The sequence below is a fragment of the Lagenorhynchus albirostris genome, chromosome 9, assembly GCF_949774975.1.
Source record: "Lagenorhynchus albirostris chromosome 9, mLagAlb1.1, whole genome shotgun sequence".
Classification (NCBI taxonomy): Eukaryota; Metazoa; Chordata; class Mammalia; order Artiodactyla; family Delphinidae; genus Lagenorhynchus; species Lagenorhynchus albirostris.
This window is the reverse complement of record NC_083103.1, coordinates 23,628,867-23,655,483: the sequence shown is the minus strand read 5'-3', so window position 1 is coordinate 23,655,483 and position 26,617 is coordinate 23,628,867. Positions and strand designations below refer to the sequence as shown.

The window sequence follows — 26,617 nt, the reverse complement described above, 5'->3', positions numbered from 1 at the left end:
AATTCCATAGCAGAACATTGTGTCTCTGAGGGCCTGGCAGCAACTGGTCCTACCTGTTTAGAGTCAGTACATTCTGTTTGCTGGAGGGATGAAGGGAGCGCAGCACATACCACCTCTCACCATCATAAATGCCATTTCGGGTTAAAGATTACCACGTACAGTAGTACTGTAGTCAGACTGCACACAGTGAGCGCCCTTCCCAGGGAGGCCAGCGGGCAGTGTATAAAGGGGGTCATTGTGTGCGCCAGGCGAGGGAGGGCGAGGCATCTACCCGTGCCAAGTATGGTCTCATAGCTCATACACTCGGGAGGGGGAGGTTGGAACACTGTGAGTGTATGTTCTCATTTTATAAGACAATCTATTTACATCCACTATTGACACTGGGGTGCTCTTACTGAAGTTGGAAGTTGTGTCATTCAATAAAATACCCTATCAGACTAACCTGACAGTACAGTACCTCAACGAGATGTCACACACACACACACAAAGTTCCCATCTTTGGCCAGAACTGGCTTTTTTGTAGCCAGAGCCATCCTCCGCCTGCTGTAGCCAGAGCCATCCTCCGCCGTGTGGACCTGCCTGTAGACTGACAGCTGGGGGGTGTTTCTTACCAACTGAATGACTGAAGTTGATGGCTCTCAGGCCCCAACCAGCCTCTGCTGTCTGCCAGAGAGAAAGCAAGAATGTTCCCCTCCTGAGGTCTCAATTTACAGGCTTTTCACTCTGACAATTAGGCAAGGTTTGCCACCTGCACTCCTAGTTCAAGGTCCCTCCCAAGAGAGTCCTGACATCACCTTGAGTCAGCCCAGCTGTGACTCCACCTGTTTCCACTGCCGCCTCCAGAAAGAGGGGACTGCTCTGGGGCTGGAAGGCTATAACCTTGGCCAACTTTGTAGGTCAGCAAAACCAGATGGATGATTTGGCAAGACCAAGGAGATGCTCCTCTCCTAGGAAAAAAAACAATTCCCCAGTGCCTAAAATTCCATCTTCAGTGCACAATTACTTTGTGTCAAACATTGTTCTCTGTTGCAATTCTCACTTCAAATCCAAGGCCCTCTGGGAGAATAGGAATAGAAATGTTTAGCATTGAAGTACATTTGTCAGACCGGGGAAGGTAGTGTGAAAATCTTGGGTGTTGGAGGAGGTGGGAGCTGTACTGAAAACACAGGAAGGGAATCCAAGGAGCTTTGAAACAGGTCGAGTGCTAAGGAGGAACTGAGGCATATAAGGCACAATGAGAATATTTCCTGAGTGGTCAGAGCTATAGATTCTTGTTTCTCCTTCCCCCTTAAAAACCTGAAACAAAAACAAAAACATAAGCTTTCATGCATATGAATTTATAGTGACTGTAGTGGACACTGTTGTTTGCCCATTCAACCAAAAACATTCCCCTTTCTTTTGGGAACATTTCCTTCTGTACTTTAAGTCCATGTGGTTCAGGTGAAGCTGATTTCACCACCAGGCTATAAGCATCATCTAGGCCTGGTCCATCAGATCACTGCATCCCACAGGCCCACTGGCCACAGTCACTGTTACATGGATAGGTAGGCATGTAGCCTGAGCTAAGCCAGTGAAGCTCAAATGTAGGGCTTTGGATGAAACTATTGGAAAAGGGGACCTGCCTTTTTGCTGGTGGGGCTAAGCTGATCTAATGTGGGCCTAGACCAGCTAGTGGTCTTCTGATCATGGCATGTAAAGAGCCTGCCTGGGGGTGAAACCAATTCAGAGGAGTACAGAATTAAAACTTTCAGAGAGCCATATTCTTTAAGATAGCATTCAAATCCTTAGATCCAACTACACTTGCAGCCAGCATAACCTCAGAATTTTTACTTACATGAGCCAAAAAATGTTCCCCTCTTCCTTAAGCCAGTTTGAGTCTCTGATACAACAGAACAAGTTCTCAGTATTATACTGACTCTATAATACAGTTCACAATGGCGCATGTCACCAGCAGCTGGCAGCCTTCTTCTCTACCTGATTCTGCCACATTCCAGGGAACTTGGCTCAAACTGGGCCTCAGTGTACCCATCAGCTAACTGGGGATAATGATGGGGCAGATAGAAAGGAGGAAAATAGAATTACTGATATGGAAGAACTTTGCTCTCCTTGGAAGTAATATACTATAGAAATCCAAAGTCTTAAGTTGACAAAGGTAGACCTCACATTTTGGCCGTAGAAGTCTGGAGCTTTGCCACTCAAAGTGAGGTCCCTGGACCAGCAGCGGGCGTCACCTGGAACTTGTTAGAACTGCAGAACCTCATCTTTATTCCAGACCTACAAATCAGCATCTGCATTTTTATAAGGGCCTCAAGTGATTTGCGTACACGTGAAAGATAGGGAAACACTGTTCACAAGACCCCAGGAGGATAGGGCCCCAAGAACACTTCTATTTTATATGCTGGGGTACCATGCACGATCTCAGTTAAAAGTAGGTTCCCCTGGGCTTCCCTGGTGGCGCAGTGGTTGAGAGTCCGCCTGCGGATGCTAGGGGACGCGGGTTCGTGCCCCGGTCTGGGAACATCCCACATGCCGCAGAGCGGCTGGGCCCATGAGCCGTGGCCGCTGAGCCTGCGCGTCTGGAGCCTGTGCTCCGCAATGGGAGAGGCCACAACAGTAAGAGGCCCGTGTACCGCAAAAAAAAAAAAAAAAAAGTAGGTTCCCTTGCTGTCAAGTAGCTTGAAAATACTTATCACTTCAAACTCCACATTTCACAGGGAGGTAAACTAAGGCTGAGAAAGGATGAATGACCTATCTAGGATGAGAATTAGCTGCTCAGTCAGGATGAAAAGTAGGTATTCTGAACTCTGTGACCTTAGGTAAAGGTTTCTTAGATATGATACCAAAAGCATGATCCATTAAAATGTTTTAATAAATTGGACTATGTCCAAATTTAAAACTTCTGCTCTTCAAAAGATACTGTTAAAAAAATAAAAAGACAAGCCATAGTCTGGTAGAAAATGTTTGCAAAACACGTATTTGATAAAGGACTTTTATCCTCTCAAACTCAAAAATAAAAAAACAAACAACCCAATTAAAAATGGGGAAAATATTTGCAGATAGTTCACAAAAAAGTTATACGCATGGCAAATGACCACACAAAAAGATGTTCAACACCTTTAGTTACTAGGAAAATGTAAATAAAACCACAATGAGATACCTGTACATAGTTACTATTGGCAAAAACAAAAAACAGACCAAGTGCAGTGAGCAGGGTGTGAAACATCTAAAATGTTCATATATTTCTGGCAAGAACACAAAAATGGAACAGTCACTTTGGAAACAATTTGGTGGTTTCATACAAATGTAAACATCTACTTACCATGTGACCCAGGAACACCACCCTTCGGTATTTACCCAAGAGAAATGCAAAAAGTGTTATATGTGACTATTTATGGAGGCTTTAGTCACAATACCTAAAACCTGGAGATGACCTAAATATCCTTCCACTGGTGAATGGATAAATAAAATTGTGGTACATCCATAAAATGAATCCTCCTCGGCAATAAAAAAAGAACGAAAAAAAAGGAATATGGATGAATCGCAAAAGCACTGTACTGAATGAAGCTTGACTCAAAAGGGTACATACTGTACGATCTCACATAACGTTCTGAAAAAAAGCAAAACTATAGGCACAAAAATCGGATCAGTACCTGCCAGGGGCTGAGGTAGGGAGAGGTAGTAGACCATAAAGGGGCTGTATTAGTTTGCTAGGGCTGCTCTAATAAAGGGCCACAAACTGGGTGGCTTAAACGATAGAAATTTATTATCTTACAGTTCTCAGATTCTGAAATCAAAGTGTTGACAGTGTTGGTTCCTGCTGAGGGCTGTGAGGGAAGGATCTGCTCCAGGCCCCTCTCCTTGACTTGTAGGTGGTCACCTTCATGTACACATTCTGTCCTGTGTGTGTGTGTGTGTGTGTCCAAATTTCCCCTTTTTACAAGGACACCGGTAATATTGGATTAGGGCCCACTCTAATGGACCTCATTTTGATTTGATTTCCTCTGTAAAGACTCTATCTCCAAATAAGGCCATATTCTGAGGTACTGAGGGTTAGGAGTTCACCACAGGAATTTTGGAGGCACACAATTCAACCCAAAAAAGGGGGCACAAGGAAACTTCTTGGGGCTACAGAACTGTTCTACACCCTAACTGCGGTGGTAGGCCATGTATGTATGCATTTGCCAAAACTCAAAAAACTATACACTAAGAAGGGTGCATTTTACCGCATGTAACATCATTTTTAAACACTAAAAAATATAGCACGTCTCCCAAATTTTTCATCAAAAGATCATTAATCTTCCCAATCTACTGTGCTGTCCTGACTATACCGTGTGTTCCAGCCATCTGTGAAGGTAAAGGATTGTTTCTCAGAACCCCAGGTAGCTCACAGTTTCACAGAAAAAGCTATTTTTCCACTGTGTGAATTAATCTAAAGTAACATTCCACCAAAGCATGAAGATTCCATCTCATCAAATGGCACGTTGAATGAATTGCCCTTCTTGAGGGGGATGAAGTAATGCAAACGGAGTGCCAGCTGGGACAATCTGGTCTGGGACCTGCCGAGGTTAGCTGGAGCTGGGCTCCACTCCCAACAGGTAGAAGTTCCACATTTTGCCCACAAGTCTCTGGTGTCTCACCTGAGGCCACTCAGAGGCCACTCAGAGGGAGACAGGAGATCAAAGAGCCTGCCAGCTACACTCAGATGCACAGGAAAGAACTCAGGAGGTGACCTCATCTTCACAGGAGGGGAATGGGTGCGTGGACCTGCTCACACACTTCATTTGAGCTGGGGCGGGCAGGCGGGTTAGATATGTACAGACGTTGCTTCACAACAGAGGAAAAATTTTCAAAGGGGCCAGAGATAGCAAACCTTGGAGCCCTCCCCCCCAGTCCCTGGCAACTTCTCCTGTCCCTCTGCTTTCTTATCTGTCTTATTCTGCCACCATCTGACTTTGAGCCATCCTGCAGGTCACTGACCGTACCTGCTCAGGCCAAATGGAATTGCTTGACCAGTAGTGGAAGCAGGAAGTCTTTGTTCCTTCCTCTTTTTCCCTGTGTGTGTGTGTGTGTGTGTGTGTGTGTGTGTGCGTATAACCTAAGTCAAGGTATACAGGGGTGACTGGAGAAGAGGAACCATGTTTCTGGAAGGATCCAGAATGTGCTACAGCATATGCTGATTCCCCAGCCCCCAGCTTTCAGGAAAGGTGCTTTCTTTGTAGACAGTACCTTCTGAACATTCCCACTTCATCCGTCTGCAGGGGAGGGTGTGGCAGAGGCCGACTGCAGCCAACAAGGAGCCAAAGGGAAAAAAGGGAGCTCAGAGCAAATCTTCTCCAGGGGCTTGGTGGGAGCATCCCCCAGACACGGCTCAGTACAGGTAAGGAGCGTGGAGCCTCACGCAGTGCATGGGGAGGTGGGGGGCACGGGGGACTGCTGTTGGCATGTTGGCAGCTGCCGGGCCAGCCTCTGAGGAGTATGACAACACGGCTTATTCTTTCCAGTTACCTGTCAGAAGTGAGCTCACTGTTTTGTTAACCTTCTCAGCCTTCACATTTTTGCGGACGCTCTGTCTAGCTTCTATCTAGTCTGGCCCTGCTGTTTCATCTCTTTGTGTTTTTATTTCAGGTACTTTTTTTCAATCTCCTAAATTTTATTTTTCCTAATTTTATTTCCTAAACTGAAACCAAAAAGCCTTCCATTTCCATGGCTTTAGTTTTCCTGTCTGTAAAATGGGGCTAGAGGAAGGGTCCTTCTGAAGGGTCAGTTCTGTGTCCAAAGAGCAGGAGATTTGGGCTCAGTAGGTCTGGATTTCCAAGGTTTTATCTCCCACACATTTATAAAGACTACAAGAAACTAACACAACATTGTAAAGCAATTATACTCCAATAAAGGTGTTAAAAAAAACAGGAAAGAGGGCTTCCCTGGTGGCGCAGTGGTTGAGAGTCCGCCTGCCAATGCAGGGGACATGGGTTCGTGCCCTGGTCCGGGAAGATCCCACATGCCGCGGAGCGGCTGGGCCCGTGAGCCATGGCCGCTGAGCCTGCGTGTCCGGAGCCTGTGCTCCGCAACGGGAGAGGCCACAACAGTGAGAGGCCCGCGTACCACACACAAAAAAAAGAACAGGAAAGAAAGAAAGGAAATCAGCTGAAAAAACGTCTCTTTGGCAAAGGATTACCTTGAGCTGGTTAGTTTTAAGAAATTGCAGACACAGGAGAAGCTCTGAAAACCAAATAGAAGTTACCCTTTTGTAAAAGACATTTCCAAGTGAACTCTCCATTTGTAAGGGTGTATCCATCCCTCTCTGCACCAGGAAGAGGAGGATGACTCTAAATCCCTAGAAACTCTTATCATTGGAGAAGGCAACGACTTTAAGAACTCGGAATAACAACCTTACTCTTGTTTACTTTGCTTTTCCTGGTCACCTGCCGTAATTGACTCTGCCGCCCCAAACATCTTCTTTTGTCTTTAGCTGAAGATGGTATTTAAGGTGATGGCTTTGGCCATTCGGGAGAGTTACTCAATTTTCCTGGGTACCACTTACGTATACAGAAGGTATACACGTTATTGTACTTGTGCTTGTTTTTCTCCTGTTAATCTTTTTATTACAGGGATGTCTCAGCCATGAACCTAGAAGGGTAAAGAGAAAATTATTTTTTTCCCCTACATTTTGCTTCCCCCATCTTTTCTTTAATCTCACAACCACCCTGGGAGGCAGGTGCTACAATTATCCCCATTTCACAGGTGAAGCTGAGGCACAAATAGGTTGAGTAACTTGCCCAATTTCCCATGACCAGTTAGTGGTGGAGCCAGTACTCAGAAGAGGTCTGTCTGGTCCATCCTATTTCCCAACTATGCTGTAGCACCAAAAAAAGCACTAGGGTGAGGACAGGGGGAAATCGTGTGGCTGATATTAGAGGCATCTTGTAAACTTTACCCACAGCAAAAGCAAGAAACTAAGGTAGGGGAACATTCTCAATTTTTTTTTTTTTCTTGCGTTACGCGGACCTCTCACTGTTGCGGCCTCTCCCATTGCGGAGCACAGGCTGCAGACGCGCAGGCTCAGCGGCCATGGCTCACGGGCCCAGCCGCTCCACGGCATGTGGGATCTTCCCGGACCGGGGCACGAACCCGTGTCCCCTGCATCGGCAGGCAGACTCTCAACCACTGCCCCACCAGGGAAGCCCAATTTTTTTTTTTAAATAATCAACTTTCTCTTCTTTTTTCTGAGTATTTATGCTATTAGTCAATAAGTGCAATTCTCTAAATATGCAGATACAAGACAAGTAACTCTTACGTGAACTTTTGTATACGCACACCCAAGTATGTAAAAATATGGAGACTAAAATAAGCTAGTTGATCGCTCATAACCGGTGGTCTATTTTTGAGTAAAAAATAAGTTTGAAAATACTGCCCCTGCTGTGTTTAGCTCTTCACTTTCAAACCCTGATTTAGCACTTTACATTGCCCCGGGTAAAGAGAAACTCCTTAATAAATTGGTGGCAGAGTTTCTTCCAGCCTCTTTCCCAACCACCACCAAGGACCTGAGTTACCCACATTCTGGAAAGGAATGAGGCAGAGCCAGCAGAGAGGCCCAAGTTAGCAACGTGCTGGGCTCTGCTGGGCTCACAGATCCATGATGCCAGGGAGCCCTGGGGTGGTGGGTGGGAGATCTGTTACATAACTGAGCAGTAAGAATCAGGGCCTATCACAGGCAGGGCCCAGCCCAAGATACAAGACGGATAAATCTAGCATCACAGCCTGGCCAGCCTTTCCTTGGAGGTGCCTGTCCATCTCCCTACCAGGCACGCTTCTCACCTCCAGGCACTTTTACTAACTAGCCCGTAAGGCCATCCTCCCTATCAACTAATTTCTGCTAAGATGTTTATCTGTGAATTGGTTCAATTGAACTAGCTCCCTGACAGTATTTGAATTTTAATAGAGGATTTCTGCAGACCCCAAAGAATTAATCACCGAATTACAGTCTCTAAGAGGGGAAGGGATTGAGCCATCAGCTAATCCAGGGTTACAGATTCTCATGTCTCCAGGGGCAGGCAGTAAATGCAGATGTCGGAAGCAGGCACAGAACAGTAGGGAGTGGTGGAAGATTGTGGCAGAATGGAGAACCATGTCCTATCTAAGGGCTTTCAAATTCCAGCTCTTAAAAACATTCTTCAGGCAAAATACAGAAATACAAACAAAGCAAAACAAAAACAGCTATACACTAAATGCAACGTGGTATTCTTGCTTAGATCCTGGGACAGCTAGTGGAAAAACCAGTTACATGCAAATAAAGTCTGTAGTTTAGATAATAATGTATCAATGTTAATTTCTTAAATGTACCATGATTGTGTAAGATGTTAATGTTAGAGGGAGTTGTATACACGGGAATTCTCTGTATTGTCTTTGCAACATTTTTATAAACCTAAAATTATTCCAAAGTGATGTTTATTAAAAACAAATAGCTACATCCATTGGGTGAGATTTTTGATAACAGAAGGTATAAGGGTTACTATGTCTATGAGCTTTATATATACTAATCCACTTAATCCTCATGACCATTCTATCAGGTAAATAGAAGTACTTGCCTCCTTTTCTCAATGGGGAAACTAAGGCACAGACAAGTTAAGTATCTTGCCCAAGGTCACACAGTTAGAAACCAGGCTTCTAATCCAAATGCACAGTATTTATTCCTACACCAGCCCACTTGTGGGATGTAACACATATTTATCAGGAAGTCAACCTGTAACTAGGAGGCAGGGTGGGGACTGCAGTGAGATGAGTGAGACACCTCCTTGGGCACAAAATTTAAGAGGCACTACCACCTCACAACACCTCACATCATTAGGATGGGTGCTATCAAGAGAAAAGGAAGGGAAAGGAAGGCAAGGCAAGGGAAGGGAAGGGAAAAATCGTTGGCAAGGATGAGGAGAAGTTGGAACCCTTGTGCACTGTTGATGGGAAGGGAAAATGGTGCAGCCGCTAAAAGGTGGAAGCAACCCAAGTGTCCATGGTTGGATGAATGGATAAGCAAAATGTGGTACATACATGCAATGGAATATTGCTCAGTCTTAAAAAGGATGGAAATTCTTATACATGCTACAATATGGATGAAGCTTGAGGACATTAGGTTAAGTGAAATAATCCAGTCACAAAAAGGCAAGTGATTCCACTTATATGAAGCACCTAGAGTTGCGAATGTATAGAGATGGAAAGTAGAATGGTGGTTGCCAGGGCCTGGGGGAGGAGGGAAGGGGGAGTTACTGTTTAATGGCTATAGTGTTTCAGTTTGGGAAGATGAATGGTGGTGATAGTTTCACAACAATGTGAATGTACTTAATACCACTGTACTGCACACTTAAAAATAGTTAGGATGGTAAATTTTGTGTTAGGTGTGTTTCACCACAATTAAATATAAAATAAAATAAAATAAAAATTTAAGGGGCCCTAAAATTTTCAGTCATCAAGATAAATAATATTCTAATGCAATATTTTTTAAAAATCCAAATTAATGGGAAAAAAATCCACAAGGAAAAAAATAACAAAATTTTAAATAAAGACAGGATCAGGGACAGTGTCGTATCAAATTATATTGGAGTCTGAGGCAAGAGGAAAAATGGCAACACTGATCCTGAAGGACACACCCCCTTGAGAGCATATGGGAATTTTAGCGCCGATGGGGCATGGGGTATATATTGAAAAAGCTCCCCACATGATTCTGATATTCAGTATTCCCTGCCGCCCCCCTCTACCCCCCACCCCCTGCCGCCACAGGAAAAAAGAAAGAAAAATTTCAGCATGGACTGGAAGAAACAGAGATCCAAAGTGGTTAACTTCCACTTACTGGAGGTCCTCTCTGGTTAGCAAATGAACTCATGGTGGAATGTCTGGGAGCTCAGTAGCCCGAGAAGGAGGCATCTGGGGGCTGGATGCCCTGGTGCCCCATTCCAGCACAGCTCTGCCTTGGGGACCCTGTGACCCAGGCTTTGAGGTGCTCGTTAGGACACCAAACCTACACATGTGTGGCCAGATCTTTTGGACATGTCGTTATCCTCCAGCTCCAGGCTGATTTTAAAATGTGTTTCAGACCTCACCACCCAGCACCCTGCTACCCTTTGCCAACTCCCTTGGGAGTTACAGATGGGGAGGCAGCAGCAGGACAAGTTTCTGCAACAACACCTGGGGTTTAGGTACCGCCATTAGCAATGCAAATGCAGGGGAGTGTCAGCTGATTTATTAAATGGAGCCTTTGGCGCGTCCTCTTGCCCCACTTGGGTTCATCTGTCATCCCCTCATCAGCCCCGGGAGCCGGGTGCATGCGCTGCATGTGCTAACCCAGCTCAATTAATATTGTCTCAGTGCTCCGGATTTCTGGAGGCTTATTTCTTTTCTTTTTTTTAAATTAATTTATTTATTTTTGGCAGCGTTGGGTCTTTGTTGCTGCGCGTGGGCTTTCTCCAGTTGCGGCGAGCGGGGGCTACTCTTCGTTGCAGTGCGCGGGCTTCTCATTGCGGTGGCTTCTCTTGTTGCGGAGCACGGGCTCTGGGTCCACGGGCTTCAGTAATTGTGGTGTGTGGGCTCAGTGGTTGTGGCGTACGGGCTTAGTTGCTCCGCGGCATGCGGGATCTTCCCGGACCAGGGCTTGAATCTGAGTCCCCTGCATCGGCAGGCGGATTCTTAACCACTGAGCCACCAGGGAAGCCCGAGGCTTATTTGGATTCCGGTGATTAGTCATGAGATGCTGTCAGTAGCCTTGTAGGCCCGCACCCTCTCTCTCTCTGTGTGATTTTCTGTTTTCTTTACCAGGGAGCAGACAACTCATTTCTTTCTTTCTCAGCCTGCAGGGCCTGGCCCTGTCGGCCAGCACCTCCAGCCACACTGCTTTCTCACCCTGGGGTCCCTGCAGATATGACTCCTCCCATACCTTTCCCCTTCCTGCCCTTCTCCCTTCCCCGAACACCTCAACTATTCCTGTTGTTCAGCGGTTCTCAACTGGGAGCCATCTTGCCTTCCCAGGGACATCTGGCAACGTCCAGAGACACTGCGACTGTCATAGATGGGGCGTTGGGGGCGGTGCTACTAACGTCTGGTGAGTAGAGGTCTAGGCTGCTGCTAAAGGTTGTACAGTTCCCAGGACACCCCCGCCCCCCAGCAAGAATTATCTGGCCCCCAATGTCAATAGTCCCGAGGTCAAGAAACACTGGCCCAACTAACCAGATCCGTCAATCGCAGCTCAAGCATCATCTCCTCTGACAGGGAAGCCATGTCTGAGCAGACTTCCCTGCCATCCTCAACCCACCCCCGCCCCAAATGCACAGCAGACTCGGCCATTTTCAGGGCATGCCCCTACTTCCCTTTAGAGTACTTACCATAATTTGCCGATATATTTTTGTGCTTTTGTTTGATTAATGTCTACTCCCAGGCCCAGGCTGCACAAGCTCAGGGCCCTTGTCTATGTTCACACACCTCTGCATCCCCAGAGCAGAGCAGGTTGCTTGATACATGGTAGGTTCTATGGGATTTACTGGATGAACCAATGGATACATACTCCTTCTGTATTCCCTGTGAAGGACCCTCCAGGTTCAAGGCAGTCCTTAGGACCCGCTGGACTGAAATAGCTGGGAAAGGGCTCAGCCTCTGTGTAACACTGGTTGCTGACAATGAGGGGTGAACAGATCCTGATTAAGCGTCTCCCCCTTCCTGACCCTTCCATCCTCTCCTTCTCCCTCCTTCTCCCTCTTCTTCCTCTCCCACTTTCCCTCCCAATAGGCAAATATTTATTGAGCATCTACTGAATATCAGGAACTATTAGGTATTAAGTATACAACGATGAACAAGACAGACACAGAACTTGACTTCATTGATCGCTAGGCTTTTGAGAAGACAGTCGTTAAACAAGTTTACACAAGTGTGATGAATGTCCCAGAGGAGAAGGAAATAGGGCCGTGAGTGTCCCTGCCAGGAGAATCTGAACTGGGTGGGAAGGATCAGGCAAGGACTCCCTTTTTTTCTTCCTCCTCCTCCCAGACCTCTGTTTCTATCCCTGGGCTGGGATTAATGTGAATAATGTGTTAAATTATAAGCCTCAGGAATCATCTCTAAAGCTTGTAGGCACAGCCCAAGGGTGCACAAGACAACTGCTGGGTGTAAATGGAAAATGTTACAGCTTTTTATATTTATTTTCACCTCACCCTTGTTTGAGTTTTAATGTGGAGGTCTATTTGATTGGGTCTCTGGAAACAGACTCTGAAATGTGAAGCTGCGTGAAGGTGAGTGGGAGTGGTCTCAGGTGATACACCTGTGATGACGTGAGGACGGCAGGATTGGGCAGTGGGGGAAGCTGACCTGAACGCACGTGTGACAGAGGCCTCAGCCATCGTACAGAGAGCTCTGGAGCTGGGATGGCCCTCAGAGCAGTCCTGAATTAAGGCAAAGGAGTTGGGCTTTTGCACCCCCATCAATCACTGGCTGCAGGCCACACCCTGGGAGATCATGACCTTGGATGAGCAGTTTCCTTCAGCGGAGGGCGGTTTCCAGTGAGGACTGCAACCGTGAGGCTTTAGCAACCGACCTTCCCACTTCTAGGAGACGGAGGCATCAGCTCTAAAGAGGGAATCTGGACAGATCACCACAGTACCCACCACGAGAATCTAATCACAGAGCCATACATGTGAATTTCACACAGACAGACACACACACAGAGACACACACATACACTCATGGTTTGGGGACTGTGTGCCCCCAAATTGTGTGTTATGCTGATAGGTTCATGCCACTCAGAATGTTTGAAGACCGCCAATTTAGAGTAGGGGGTACCCAATTGATAAAATGCCCCCTTTTTATCCATTTACCCTGCACTTCCATTCCTATCACGGGTCCTATGTTTCAGAAAATCTCCTCCCAAACTGCTGTGCTAAGTAATGCGTTTACTTCTCCATTTTGAAATTAATGATAAATGGAAACAATGCTGGGTGATAGAAACCAAGAGAAGCAACACCAAAAGCAACCTGATTTGGACTCTGATATGATTAAATTTTAGCTACTATAGTGGTTAAGAGTCTGGGTTTGGAGCCTGGCTATCTGGGTTCACATACCAGTTCTACTACTTACCCTGTGAACTTGAGTGAGTTAAATTGCCTCATTCCTGCTTCTTTATCTACAAAACAAGAATAACATAACAACTTACTTCATGGGATTATTGTGAGGATTACATGAACTAATGCATTCAAAGTGCTTAAGACAAAGTCTGAGACATAGTAAACCCTCAACAGATGTTAATATCATGAACCTGCAGTTGTTTTTTCTTTCCCAGGGAAGTGGAGGCTTTTGCCTTTTGAAACTATTGAGGAGGCCCTTGTATCAGTTAAGATTAGGCTCGACAGTGAGTGACAAAGAACGCAAAGTAAGAGGTAGAAGTTTATTTCCCTTTCATGGTATGCATTGCCACCTAGTATGGCAACTCCATGGTTTTCAGAGACCAAGAATTTTTCTAGCTTGTTGCTCCTTTACCTTCAGCCTGAAGATCCTACCTCATAGTCTGGTGTAGCTGCTCGAGCCCCAACCATCACATCTACATTCCAAGCCAATTGGAAGGAGGAGGGCACATCCCCTACCTTTAAGAACATTTAATGGAAGTTGCACACTGGCTTCTGCACCTATCCTGTGGGCCAGAACTTAGTCTCACGGCCAGCCTTAGATGCAAGGGAGGCTGGGAAATGTAGTCTTGGTTCTGGGTAGCTGCATGCTCAGGTGAAATGTGGAGAGTGGTCTTCTGCTTAGGAAGAAGGAAAGAATGGATATCAGGGAACAACTAGCAGTCTCTGCCAAATGTCCCGACTTTGCTCTTAACGTTGGAAGGGCAGAAGGCACAGCCCATTACCCACGATATTTCACTGATGACTAACAGTGAATCCAGGACTCATAGAGCTGTTCTTTCCTTTGGTCTGAAGCTGACAGCTGTGCTCCCTCAGAGCCCAGGAATGGATTCTGCCTGAGCCACCAGTTGAAGGGCATCTCCTCTCCTTGCCCTGCAGGGAAACTCACTCTTTTGGGGAGCTCTCTAGTCACATATCACCCCCACCCAAGGGCCCTGGACCCCTAAATACGTCTGCTCTCTTCCTCATCCCACCTTTTCCCTTCTTTGGCCTGTAAGCTGGTTTTCAGTGTTGTGGTTGTTCTCCCAGGCTGGGGCTGGAGAGGCCTTAGGACGGGGATGAGGCAAACCTGACCATGGGGGCTGTGTCTCCTACAGCCCCTCCTGTTGTCATTCAGGGTGGTCTCAGTCTCTTCTCTACCTTGAGGTGCTTTTGACAAAAGTCCCGTCTCGTTGGCGTGCCTTGATGTGCACCTGCCCCAGGAGGAGGTGGTGGGCTGTTCTCAGCTGTGTCCTGGAACAGGTTCCACACACCCCCTTTCAGGGACGACTGAGGACTCCAGCTGAGAGCTGAGCATATGGAGCTAGCATGGCCCAAGTTACCCAAGAAACCCCCGGAGGGCAGTAAACTTTATTCCTTATCAAGGCCCAGGCAAGTCCCTGGTCCTGCCAACCTTTGCATGACCTTTTCCAATAATGTATTACTACAGGGAACTAATTGTTACTTGGTATCCACTATGTGCCAGGGACTTAAATCAGTTCATTGAATCCTTACAACAGTTTTTTGAGATGGAGGGTTTTAACTCCACTCACAAACGAGGAAACCAAAGCTCAGAGCGGTTGAGTAACTCACCTAAGGCTATATATAGGTCTTGAAAGTGGTGGGGTCAGGACTAGAGCTCTGGTCTGATTCCAGACTATGTTCTCCAGTCCAGTAAGAGTTGCCTGTTACTTAAATGCATTTGATTAGTCAGTGGTGTGGGGGGTGGAGAATCAACTAAATTAATGCAACTTATATTTACTGAGCTACTCCTAAGTGTCAGGCATTGGGGAGACAAAGAAGAATAAGACACGGCGGGAATTCCCTGGCAGTTCAGTGGTTAGGACTCCACGCTTTCACTGCCGAAGGCCCAGGTTCGATCCCTGGTCTGGGAACTAAGACGTGGCACGGCCAAAAAAAAAAAAAAATAGACACAGCCCCTCAAGGAATGTCAGCTTAGCCAGGGAGACAGTCATAGATACGGATTATTTGGAGTCAGTTTATTAAGGGCAAAACTATAGCACAGGCTATTATGGCTAACTCACCGCATGATCCATACCTGGATGGGTATTTAAGGGGTAGGTGGTGGTAGGAACCATGGAAGGCTGCCTGGAGGGCGTAATCTCTGAGTTGAGTCTTAAACGGTGAATTTGATGTAGCCAGGTTAAGAGTGGAAAGGTCAGGCAGAGGGCACAACACATGCAAAGGTCAGGAGGTAGGGCCAACATAACATTCCAGGCACATGCCCCATAGGTATTGGCTCCTGTGTAGCATTCTACCACACACTCAGTAAACATTGTTCACCAAATAAATCCATTTTCCTCCTACAGTGCCTGAAGAAAACCTTTCCAATCACTCAGTTGATTCGTCGGTCATGTTCTTCTTGAATTTTTCACCTGTTGGCCAGGCTCCTACTTCCACCTCCTCCCCCTACTCCCTAGTTCCTTAAGGAAAGTGTTCTTTTTCACCAGCAGACATTTTTTGTCTGGTTCCTGGGACTCCGTCTTGATTGCGTTCACTGGAAGCCGAATAGATAGTGTACTGCTTGGGGTTCTGCCGAGATGTTGGGTGAATGAAAGCTTCCACCTTGGGTGAGCAAGGTTTTCACAGGGACTTTGACTGACTTGAGAAAGACGGAGCCCATCTGCTTCCTCCATTCTTCTCAGACGTGGTTTCCAGGGAGCTCTCGTGTCCGCTCACCTCATTAAGAGAGCTTTGCCTTCTATTGGTTCCCAGATTTCAGTTGCCAGGACACCTGAGGGAGAGATGGTTGTCTGGGTCTTCAGTTCCTCCAGCTTCATGTTGCTATGGCTTCTCCGCACCTCCATGGTGGGTCCTAACCTCTCTACATCCCCTTCTCAACTTACTCCAGGTTCCTTCTTAGCTCTTCCCACCTGTGCCATCCCCACACACGTTGTAACCTATATTCAGAAAATTATATCTTACAGGCTTCAGTCAGAAGCAGGAATTTCCAAGGGTGGGATTTTACTGCCAGAGTTCCGGGTGATCTTTCCAGGCATTTTCTGGGCTGGTGGCCTCTTCAGACACCCCTGAAATCATAGAAGCCTGTCAAGAAGGTATATAAAGTCAGGAACATGGGCTCTGCCCTGCACAAACCTGAGTTCAAACCTGTGCTCTGCTGTATCATAGCTGGGTATCCTCGAGCAAGTGACTGAAGCTCTCTAAGCTTCTGTATTCTTGTCTGGAAAGTGGGGGTGATAAGAGTTCCACTTCAGTGACTTACAGGTGGATGAGGTGAGACCATGTATGTAAAGCACTTGACATGGAAACTATTATTATAGCACCTCTTGCCAGCTTGTAGACGGCTCGCACTCATATATTGATTCATTTAGCAAATGCTGAATGCCTACTGTGCATCAGGTGCTATACTAGGCCCTGAGAACATAGGCGTGAACACAATAAAATGACCATTGATTGTGACCATATGATCACAATGGATGAAGACACTGGGAACAGGCTTCTGTGCCTCTGTGGCTAAATTGCTTATAAGAGTGAATGCCCCTACTCTGTGCATAAGCACATAAGAGAAAGTCTGCCCATCAGTGACTCTCCCAGTCTGACCTGGCTTCCTCCTGAGAGTTTCTACAGCCTTTTCTTTAATAGATTCTTGGATACATGAAAAGCATCCTAAGTAAGTTCAATTACATAGAACCATTGGTTCCTGTGTTCTTAGATGTCTCACAAAATTGAGAAACACACTCCTCGGAGCTCAGGAAAATGCAGGACTGTCATTTAGGTAGAAGAAACTCTGATCTAACTGAATACGTGTTCACCTGGCATAATTATAATAAATACATTTAAAAATTATTCTTACATTTTGTGATTATAAAACCATACATGCTCATGGTAGAATGGTTGAAAAATACAGAATATAAAAAAATGTATAAATGATTTATACTAACAGTTAGTGGTTTAGTGCAATATTCTCAAAGTGTGGTCCAAAGACCCTCTGGGGGCCCCTGAGATTCTTTTAGGAGGTCCACAGAGGCAGAATTCTTTTAATAATAATAACACCAAACCATTATTTGTTTGTTTTACTCTTATTCTCTCTTGAGTGTACAGTGGAGCTTTCCCGAAACTACAGGACATGTCATGACATCATCACTCTAAAAGCTTATGTGCTGGTGCATACCTATGTTTTTAAACTTTCTAATTTTAACTTTGAATATAATAACCATCCATAGATATAATTCACAAAAACAAAAGTTCTTTGTGATAATTTTCAAGAGAATAAAGGGATCCTGAGAGCAAAATGTTTGTGGTTTAGTGATTTTTTTCTAGTCTTTGGCCTATGAATATGTCTAATCATAAAAAAAATTGGCATCATATTATATGTACTTTGTATCCTGCTTTTTCACTTAGCTAATATATTATAGATTTACATAAGACATTAATATACCTTTATGTTGTATCTCCTAAACAATAATAATAGCACTTCTGTGAGCTGGGCGCTGTTCTAAGTTCTTTACATAGCAACCCTCTGAGATAGGAACAGTTATAATCTCCATTTTAAGAAAAATAATTAATGTTAATTAACTCTCCCAGGGTTATAGAGCTAGGGAAAGACAAAATTGGAATTCAAACTTAGGCCATCCTCATGTACAGTAGTTCATCATCCGAATGTTGCAGAATTTATGTACTCATTCCATAATTTTTGGACATTTAAGTTTTCAACTGTTTTCAATTTTTCACTAACATAAAATAATACCACATGAATATCCTTGAACATACAGCTTTTCTGGGATCACTGATTATTCCCTTGTGATCAGTTCTTAGAAGTAGAATTATTGGGTCGGGGGAGGGATGTGTATCAATATTTTCAAAATTTTGATACATATTGCCAAATTATCTTCCAAAAAAGTCTGTGCTCATTCACACTTGCACCCTAGATACCTGAAGAGCATTTATCTCACTTCATCCTCACTGATACTTTGGCAAACGTGATAGACTTCTCTTTCCCCTCTAGGGAAGCCGAATGGCATTTAAAATCTTTTTTTGGCCATGTGTATTTCTTCTAGTGTAAATTATCCATATTATGATCTATTTTTATCTAATGAGAGTAACCTGATTTTCATTCACACATTCTTGTGTTTATGGCTCAAAGTAAGTGTTACCAACATCAGAGTGATCACATGGACACTTAGTCTAATGATAATATCACTTAAAAAAAGTATTTGGGACTCCTTTATGGGATTTGCATGCAGAGTAGTTTATAAGCCACAAAGGAAAAGAGGAAATTCTTTGTATAGAGCATTATTATCACCTTTAAAAATGTTATTTGCATTTTTAAAAACCCCCACAATACTATATTGTTCACTAAGCTAATTTACCGGGTTAGATCCAAATAACTTTTTGGCTCTCTGCTAATATCAGCTCTTCTCCCACGGGAGTAGGAGTGATTACAGAAGTTATCTGGAGTGGACACGGTCAGTGCCCTGCCTATTTCCCCTTCACCTGGCTGGTGCGCCCACCCCCCAGGTTCTGTGGGTAAAGCTGCCCCTTCTTCAGAGCATTCTCTGCTGACAAAGAGTGGCCAACCCCATAGGTTAGACGCCCCTTCACACCCTGAGGGCAGCCAGTAGCCAATGACAAACATAGAGATATAAAAGGCTGACGTCCTTGCCTCAAAGGAAACCCAATTATGGGATGAAATGCCTGCTCCAGAGCTTTCTGAGGGGCCAGACTGATGCTAGTCTTCAGCTAAGACCATATCCTTACTTCGCTTTTTTCTCTTGCCCTATTCTGTTTCCCTCACTTCTCTTCTCCTGAGAGCACTTTTTCAATAGAGAATCCCCACCTTAGGCTCTGCTTTTAGGGAATTCTACCTAAGACAGTTGGTAGCAACAGTGGCCGTGGTCTCTGGCTTGCTATAGCAGTGCAATGGCTAAGAATTCCACCTTCGGTGAGCATGAGGATGCAGGAGAAAATGTCCCTGGCATCTGAGAGGCACGGAGCAAAACCGAAGACTGTGAAATTGGGAGGCTGCTGCTAAGTGCTGTTGATTCACTGAAGAGAGAAAAGCAAGGCTCAGATGTGTCAGTCAGCAACTTAAAGCTGAGGGCCTCTTTGGTGGCACTTAGAGACAGTCCTCTTCTGCAACCAGAGGGCAGACAGAGCTGAAGGGCAAGCACACAACCTAATTACAAGGATAAGCAGGACTTCCACGTGGGCTGAATTCTCAGCTTAGGAAAACATCCTATGCCAAAGACCGGACACTGGTAGGAAAAGAACCCTAAAAAGAACTCTAAGGCTTGAAATACAGACACCTGGTGAGATGCACTTGAGGACCTTGAACCCTCAGATTTTGGATTTCCCTGAACCCCCTGGGCATGCATAAATGGCCCACTCCCCATTGTTAGAGGATGGAGTCCCCCTCCCTCTTCTTGAAGATACTACTGAGTCTTAAATGAGGCTGGTGCCTTAAGAGAGAGCGCTTGCTTTTATCGGGATCGGCTATCATCTTCTTCCTCCAGGTCACCATACCTATCATTAAGGTCAAATCTCAGCATAACACCACTGGGGGAGTGACAAGCCTGCAAAGGGAGGAGAGGAATTACATGTTAAAGAAGGTACAGAAACTGGTTAATATGTGCCAGTGGAACCGGGCGAATATGCTTAGGAGGAGGTCATGAGGGTGCTGCATGAAGGTGGGAGGTTAAGGGAACACTTGTCAATACAGGGTGAAGGGCCTCAGTAGACATGTTTAATATACTGCTGTGGTAGTTGTTCATATCTTAGAAAAAGTGATAGGTTGAATTAATGAGATAGAGATGCCAGACTGCCTGGTAACTGCGGGGAAGGGATCAAAAGTCTCAGAGAGGGGCTTCCCTGGTGGCGCAGTGGTTGGGAGTCCGCCTGCCGATGCAGGGGACACGGGTTCGTGCCCCGGTCCAGGAAGATCCCACATGCCGCGGAGCGGCTGGGCCCGTGAGCCATGGCCGCTGAGCCTGCGCGTCCGGAGCCTGTGCTCCACAACGGGAGAGGCCACAACAGTGAGAGGCCCATGTACGGCAAAAAAAAAAAAAAAAGTCTCAGAGAACTGAACTTGCTAGAATGGGTCAGCTACATAAGACTGCAAAACCAGGAGCTGACTCTCTTCCTCCATCTCCTGAGGTGAAAAGGAATGCACTGGGAGGGGCTGTACCAGAATCACCGAGAAGCTCTAGAGAGGCTGTTTTCTTTAGGCTGCAGCTGATAATAGAAGACGCTATTCCAGAACTAGACTCCCTAGTATTGATGAGAATAATAGGGTCGCAGAAGAGCAGAGGCCAGGTGGTAACTCTTAACCATCAGAAGCAAGGTGGATGTAATTACCGAAATGAGCCATGTTATTGGAATGTCACCCAGGGAGGTCTGACCTGAAGCTACCTATGAAGGTAGCTAATAGGTCATGTTGTTTCTAGGGCCAAGATAGACTGTAGTCAATAAGAATATTTGCTTAACACATAAAATCAAAAGAGATCAAGAATGGATGAAAAGAAGGCTGAGGTCAGCCCCCCAGAAAATCAGGATTTCCTGCTCAGTTTCCAGACATGAGTCAATTCTCAGATCCAGAACCCATTGACAGCAAAAGGGGCTGGGTTCCCATGTGAGAAGATACTGCAGCATCATAATAAGTATGTATACTGTAGAGATTCCTCAAGATGTATTGCTATTTACCCAGGTAACTACATATGGGGAAAGGGAAATACCCAGTTCTTTCAAGTGCTATAAGGTCAGAGGTGATCCTAATACTGAGAATCCAAAGTGCTATCATGACCCCTTTTAAAATAGGGGCACATGTAAGTCAGGTAATAAGTTGAATCCTGACCCAGGCTTGTCTCACCATTAGTAAACTGAGACCACGGATCAACCCAGCGATCACTCCCCCAACTCCCAAATGTATAAATAGAATAGACATTCTTAGCAATTTGCGGAATAATTACATTGGATCTTTGACCTGTAGAATAAAAGTAATTATAGTACAAAAGGCCTCCAGACCTCCATGTTCTCATATGTCAAATATGTGTAAGTCCCCAAAACTGCACCATTTGTTCAAGATAGTATATCAAAGCCCTGTGCATTCCCTAGGGGGAATGGCAGACTGGTACCGACCTAGAAGACATAAAAGATGTAGGGGGATGGCCCCCATTGTATGCTTATTTAATTTATCAGTCTGGCCCCTGAAGAAGTGGGTCATTGGGAGGACAGTGTACTGCTGCAAACTTAGCCAAGTAAGACCCCCCAACTGCAGTTATTTCTCACTAGAGTAGATTAATACATCTTCATGTGTATGGTATTCAGTTATTACCCGGCAAATACGTGGTTTTAAATACCCATCAGAAAGAAGGATCAGAAGCAGCTGACATGTATATGCATTGAAAAATAATATACATTCACAGTTTGTGCCTCTGTCACAGTGTAGTCCAAAGGGACCTAAACCATCTGCCAATTATGCAGAATTATATTGATGACATCGTGTTATCAATGCTGAGAGGTGGCAAATTCTCCGGATGCCTTGGCAACATTCATGTGCTTCAAGGAGTAGGAGATAAAAACTATAAAGATTCAGCGACTTACCACAATGGTGAAGTTTTCAGGGGTCCAGTGATCTGGGCATGCTGGGTTATCCTATCTAAAATCAAGGTCAAGTTTTTGCACTCTGTAACTTATACGGTTAAAAATAGGCCTTTTTGGGTTTAGGAGAAAGCATATTCCACCCAAAAACTGATCCGTTTATTGGGCGACACAGAAGGATCCTCCAATGTGTGGGGTCTATAACACTCTTCCAATAAATCTCTTATACTAGAATTCCCATCTCAGGCTCTGCATCCAGGGAACGTGACCTGAGACAGGTGCTTCAAATGAGGCCAAGTTGTTCAGAGCCAGAAAACGGGGCACTTGGGTCTTAGCTCTACTGAGTTTTCTTCTGGCCAAGTGATCCAGGCATGTTATTTTGCCCCTCCAGGCCTCCATGTTCTCATATGTAAAATATGGTATTAGTGTTGGTTCAGCATTTCTTAACCTTATTTCATCTGATAACAGACATGACAGAAAAGATTTACATGTATGACATACTCCCAAGGGTGTGCCCCTCAGCACGCATAAGAGAAGCTGCAAGTTATGTGCAATTCCCAGCAGGCTGGCTGTAACTCCGTCCCTCCCTCCCTCCCACTCAAGAATCCATATTGGAATGCACTAGGGTAGATACGGGATAATGTGGTAGGGGTAAGCTTGATGTTGTTCTAATTGGGTTTTTTTCGTTTGTTTTTGTTTTTTGCGGTACGCGGGCCTCTCACTGTTGTGGCCTCTCCCGTTGCGGAGCACAGGCTCTGGACGCGCAGGCCCAGCGGCCATGGCTCATGGGCCCAGCCGCTCCACGGCATGTGGGATCTTCCTGGACCGGGGCATGAACCCGTGTCCCCTGCATCGTCAGGCGGACTCTCAACCACTGCGCCACCAGGGAAGCCCTGTTCTAATTGGTTTTTAAAAACATTATTCACAATCTATAGTACTTTAATGTGTTTTAAAAAATATTTTCAACGAATTTCACAATGTCTTGACAACATGGTTCAGAACTGGTGGTTAAAAATGCTCTTTAAGATTACTTTCCACCTCCAAACTTTTGGATTCTGAAAATGAGTCCCAAAAAGCAGAGTTCCAAAACTATGTTTCTATGTCAGTGCCTCTCTGATACTTGAAGCAAGAGCACTCATTTGTATATAAAAATTTGAATATAAGTTGAATGGACATTTAATGGGAGCTTCACCTATTGTGACCCTTATATGGAGTCATTCACCCCATATTTACTAATTGCTTACTCTTGTGCTATTTCTAGACTGTAGAAGTCTACATTGTGATGAGTTGATTAAAATTTAGTGTCTTTATAGTAACATTGCAAAAAGTACAATGTTAAGTGTTAAAAAGTGCAAATTAATAAGTGTTAAGAGAGAAAACAGTTCTATGATCAGAGAATTTTGGGTCAATTAGGGATAATAAGATTTCTTTACTGCAGAACTTCTCAAGCCCTTTCATCTAATTTGTTAATATGTCTTGAGAATCTCCAGGAGAGAAATTTAGTTTGCAGTGTTTCCCAAAGATTTTGAACATGGAACTTCATAGAACAGATGTTTCCAGGAACACACTTTGGAAAAGTCTGTTCTACAGCCATACCAGGTTTCAATGGCTCCAAAGCAGTCTGAGATACTTCTGCAGTGATACCATCTGCGCTGGCTTACCCACCACCAAAAGAATGTTGCTCCTGAGTGATATACAGTGCCGTCTACTAAATGTGCTTCACCGCCCTTCCCGTTACCTCCTTCCACATGTGTAGTCCAGATTCCATGAAAGCAAATAGTGGATCCACTCTACAAAGTGTATTGCTACGCCTCTGACAGATATGTGTAGTCCAGATTCCATGAAAGCAAATAGTGGATCCACTCTACAAAGTGTATTGCTACGCCTCTGACAGATATGTGTGGGGTAATGTACCAGTGGTTAAAATACCCAGTTCTGGACCTAGCTCTGGCACCCAGTAGGAAGGTGCCCAGGGGTTAGAGACTAAGAATGAATGAGACACAGTAATTAAAATAACAGTGGTTTTGTTTGTGAAATGAGTTGATTTTTTGTGTGTGTCATTTAATAGATGTATTTTAAAAAAATAAAACAAAGCACCTACTGCGCTTTCAGGCATATAACCTAAGAGCATCTCGAAGATGAGAACCTGGAAAGTAATATTATTAATGACTCCATTTATGGAACACTCTATGCTTGAACTATGCTAAGTATTTTACAATCAGGTCTTCGCTCATAGGCCATCTCCTCAAAGAAGTCTTTCTTTACTATCCTATATCAGATTGTTTCCCTGTCACCCTCCATATCCTAATCAGGCTTTATGCTTTATAGAATGTATCTCTCCCCAACATTATGTTATTTTTCTGCTTATTGTTTATTTCCCCAGCTAGAATTTAAGCTCCATGAGGACGAAGGTTTTGGGTATTTTGTTCTGTTCTGTATCCCTAACATTAGAACAGTCCCTCAATAAGGTATTTAAACAAGGAAGATATAAATGAATGATCTCGTGGAATTCCAACCACAGCCCTGTGAACTAAGTCCTATTATTATCTCCATTTAGTAATTGAGGAGACTGGGCCACAAAGACATTAAGCCACTTGCTTAAGGACACAGTAAGTGGTAGAGCCTGTATTCAGATCTAGGTGTGACTCATGGCTTCAGCCACCAGGCTATACAGCCTTTTAATGAATACAATGTTGCTTCTCAGAAGGTGGTATCTGGCCTCCTGGTGACTCATTAAAATGTAGATAATTGGGGTTCACTCTGATACATTGAAACTGAATGAGTGAGGGAGGGCTGGAGGAGAATAAAAGGTAGGAAAAGGGAGGAGGCGGAGAGAAAAAAAAGCACATCTGTCTCAGATATCAGTTCCAGAATGGACCAGTCTGACCCCTTGGGACTCTGGTCTGAACCCTCCCAGAGAGCTGAAAGAAGGAGCTGTTTTCACAGGGGCTCAGTGACACCTGGGATGCTTTGTTGCCCAGATAAAAAGGTACTAACCATTTGGCCCCTTTCAGGTTAGCAGCTCTGACAGCACCATGAGACAAAGCCTTGGCCCAGACGCCAAGATTGCATGGAGCCCATGGAGGGAATCTTGGGAACTGGACATCATCAACACAGAGACTGGATGGAAAACAACAGAACTGTATGCAGATGCCTATGGAACCTCCCCTGGGGGCTCCCAGAAAAACTTGGAAGGTGGGCAGCATTTGCTAGGGTCTGAGGTCCCATGTTTAAGTAAGTGTGGACAAGTGCTAGCTACCTACGATTGAATTATTATTGTTACAGTGATTCCATCAGTACCTACAAATACTATTTTTCCTCCTCTAAGGTCCCTGTTTTCCTTTGTCTGGCTGGACCTCGGGGGTTCTACTCCCTCAGGTCATGCTGGCCTATTGGGCTTTCACCCTGATGTGAACCAGAGGGCACGACAAAAGTTCATCATTGATCTTGTCCTCTCTGGAACTATCTGTAATGCGTAACGCTCTGGTGCTTTTAAACAGGAAAAAAGAGGTGTGGGGAATAGAAAGGACATGGGAGGATTCAGAATCAGCTCTGGAGCGCACCTCCTGGCGTCCCATAGCTATGGACATGAGTGAGCTCCAGAGAGAGAAACGAGCCCTTTGTCCTCCACTTGGTCTGGGCCCAGTGACCTTGCTGAGCCTGAATTCCACAGTGTCACAGGATTTGAGTGAAGCTGCCCTTGGTTTCTAGTAGCTGAGCTTTCTTGAGAGGTCCCTCCAGTATTGAGCTGTTAACTCACCACTCCTTTATTTACATATTAGTTAGATGAAGTACACCCACTCAGATTGTGAAACACCATTCATTGTTTTTGGCGAGCTGCTCTTGTCAAGAAGTCTTATTCTGAGAGATTCAAAAGTGTTTCACAGCAATGTCAACTCTGTAGTTATGACCCTAAGTAAAAACCTTGACCCGAGAAATGAGAAAAACTCCCGACAGGTGAGGTAAGTAATTAAGCAAGGGACTGCATTTTATTGTGTAAATTATAGTACATTTACTGTAAAGCTAAACTTCCAATAACCCTTATAAAGTCCTCACAGGTAATGACTTAACCATGAATAGTGAGTTCCAGGGCTGCAGAACAGAACACGTTTGTCCTTTAAATGCTATTGGGAAAGAGAAACTAGATTAAAATTGAAAAGTGCAGTTTTCCCAGGTTCCAGTCGTTGAAGGTTTGGCTTGGGTTCAGGGGTGGAATCATGGTTTTCCCCCCAAACCTCCCTAGTACTGTATGCAAATCTTAGGTGTAGCAAGAGTTGGGCATGAAATCAATTGCAGTGTTGGAATGTTCGTAACATACACGCGACTTGGTAGAATATTCTCTCTTCTCCTGGACCATTTTGTTCCTCATTTCCCTGGAAATGAAAGGCCTGTGACCCTTTGCTTTCAGACCCACAAGGTTGCCCAACTCCAGGGGGCACTGTGACCTTATGTGAATGTTGCCCCCTTGAGTTGTGCAAAATGCCAACCCCAATTCCTTTGTAATGGAGCCATTCATACTACCACCTGCAAACATGGTGTTCATTCCTGCTGGATATTCCATTCCACTCTTCTTTTCTCATGGCCTGGTTCAGGTTAAATGATGTCTTTAGGGCTTCCCTAGAGGCGCAGTGGTTGGGAGTCCGCCTGCCGATGCAGGGGACGCGGGTTTGTGCCCCGGTCCGGGAAGATCCCACATGCCGCAGAGCGGCTGGGCCAGTGAGCCATGGCCGCTGAGCCTGCGCGTCCGGAGCCTGTGCTCCGCAACGGGAGAGGCCACAGCAGTAAGAGGCCCACGTACAGCAAAAAAAAAAAAAAAAAAAAAAAAAAAAAAAATGATGTCTTTAGCCTCAGTCTGTTTTTTTTTTCCTGTGCGTCATTCGGAGATGGGACCTTTCCTCCATACCAAGAGA

At 45.0% G+C, this 26,617-nt stretch overlaps 1 long non-coding RNA gene across 1 annotated transcript; it reads left to right on the top strand.

The window, feature by feature from the left end:
- Positions 1–5,292: 5,292 nt before the first annotated feature.
- LOC132525470 (uncharacterized) lies at positions 5,293–26,411 on the top strand. Its single transcript, XR_009542241.1, has 3 exons — positions 5,293–5,377; positions 24,722–24,902; positions 26,300–26,411. It is a non-coding gene; the product is annotated as an uncharacterized LOC132525470 (long non-coding RNA).
- The last annotated feature ends 206 nt before the right edge of the window (positions 26,412–26,617 follow it).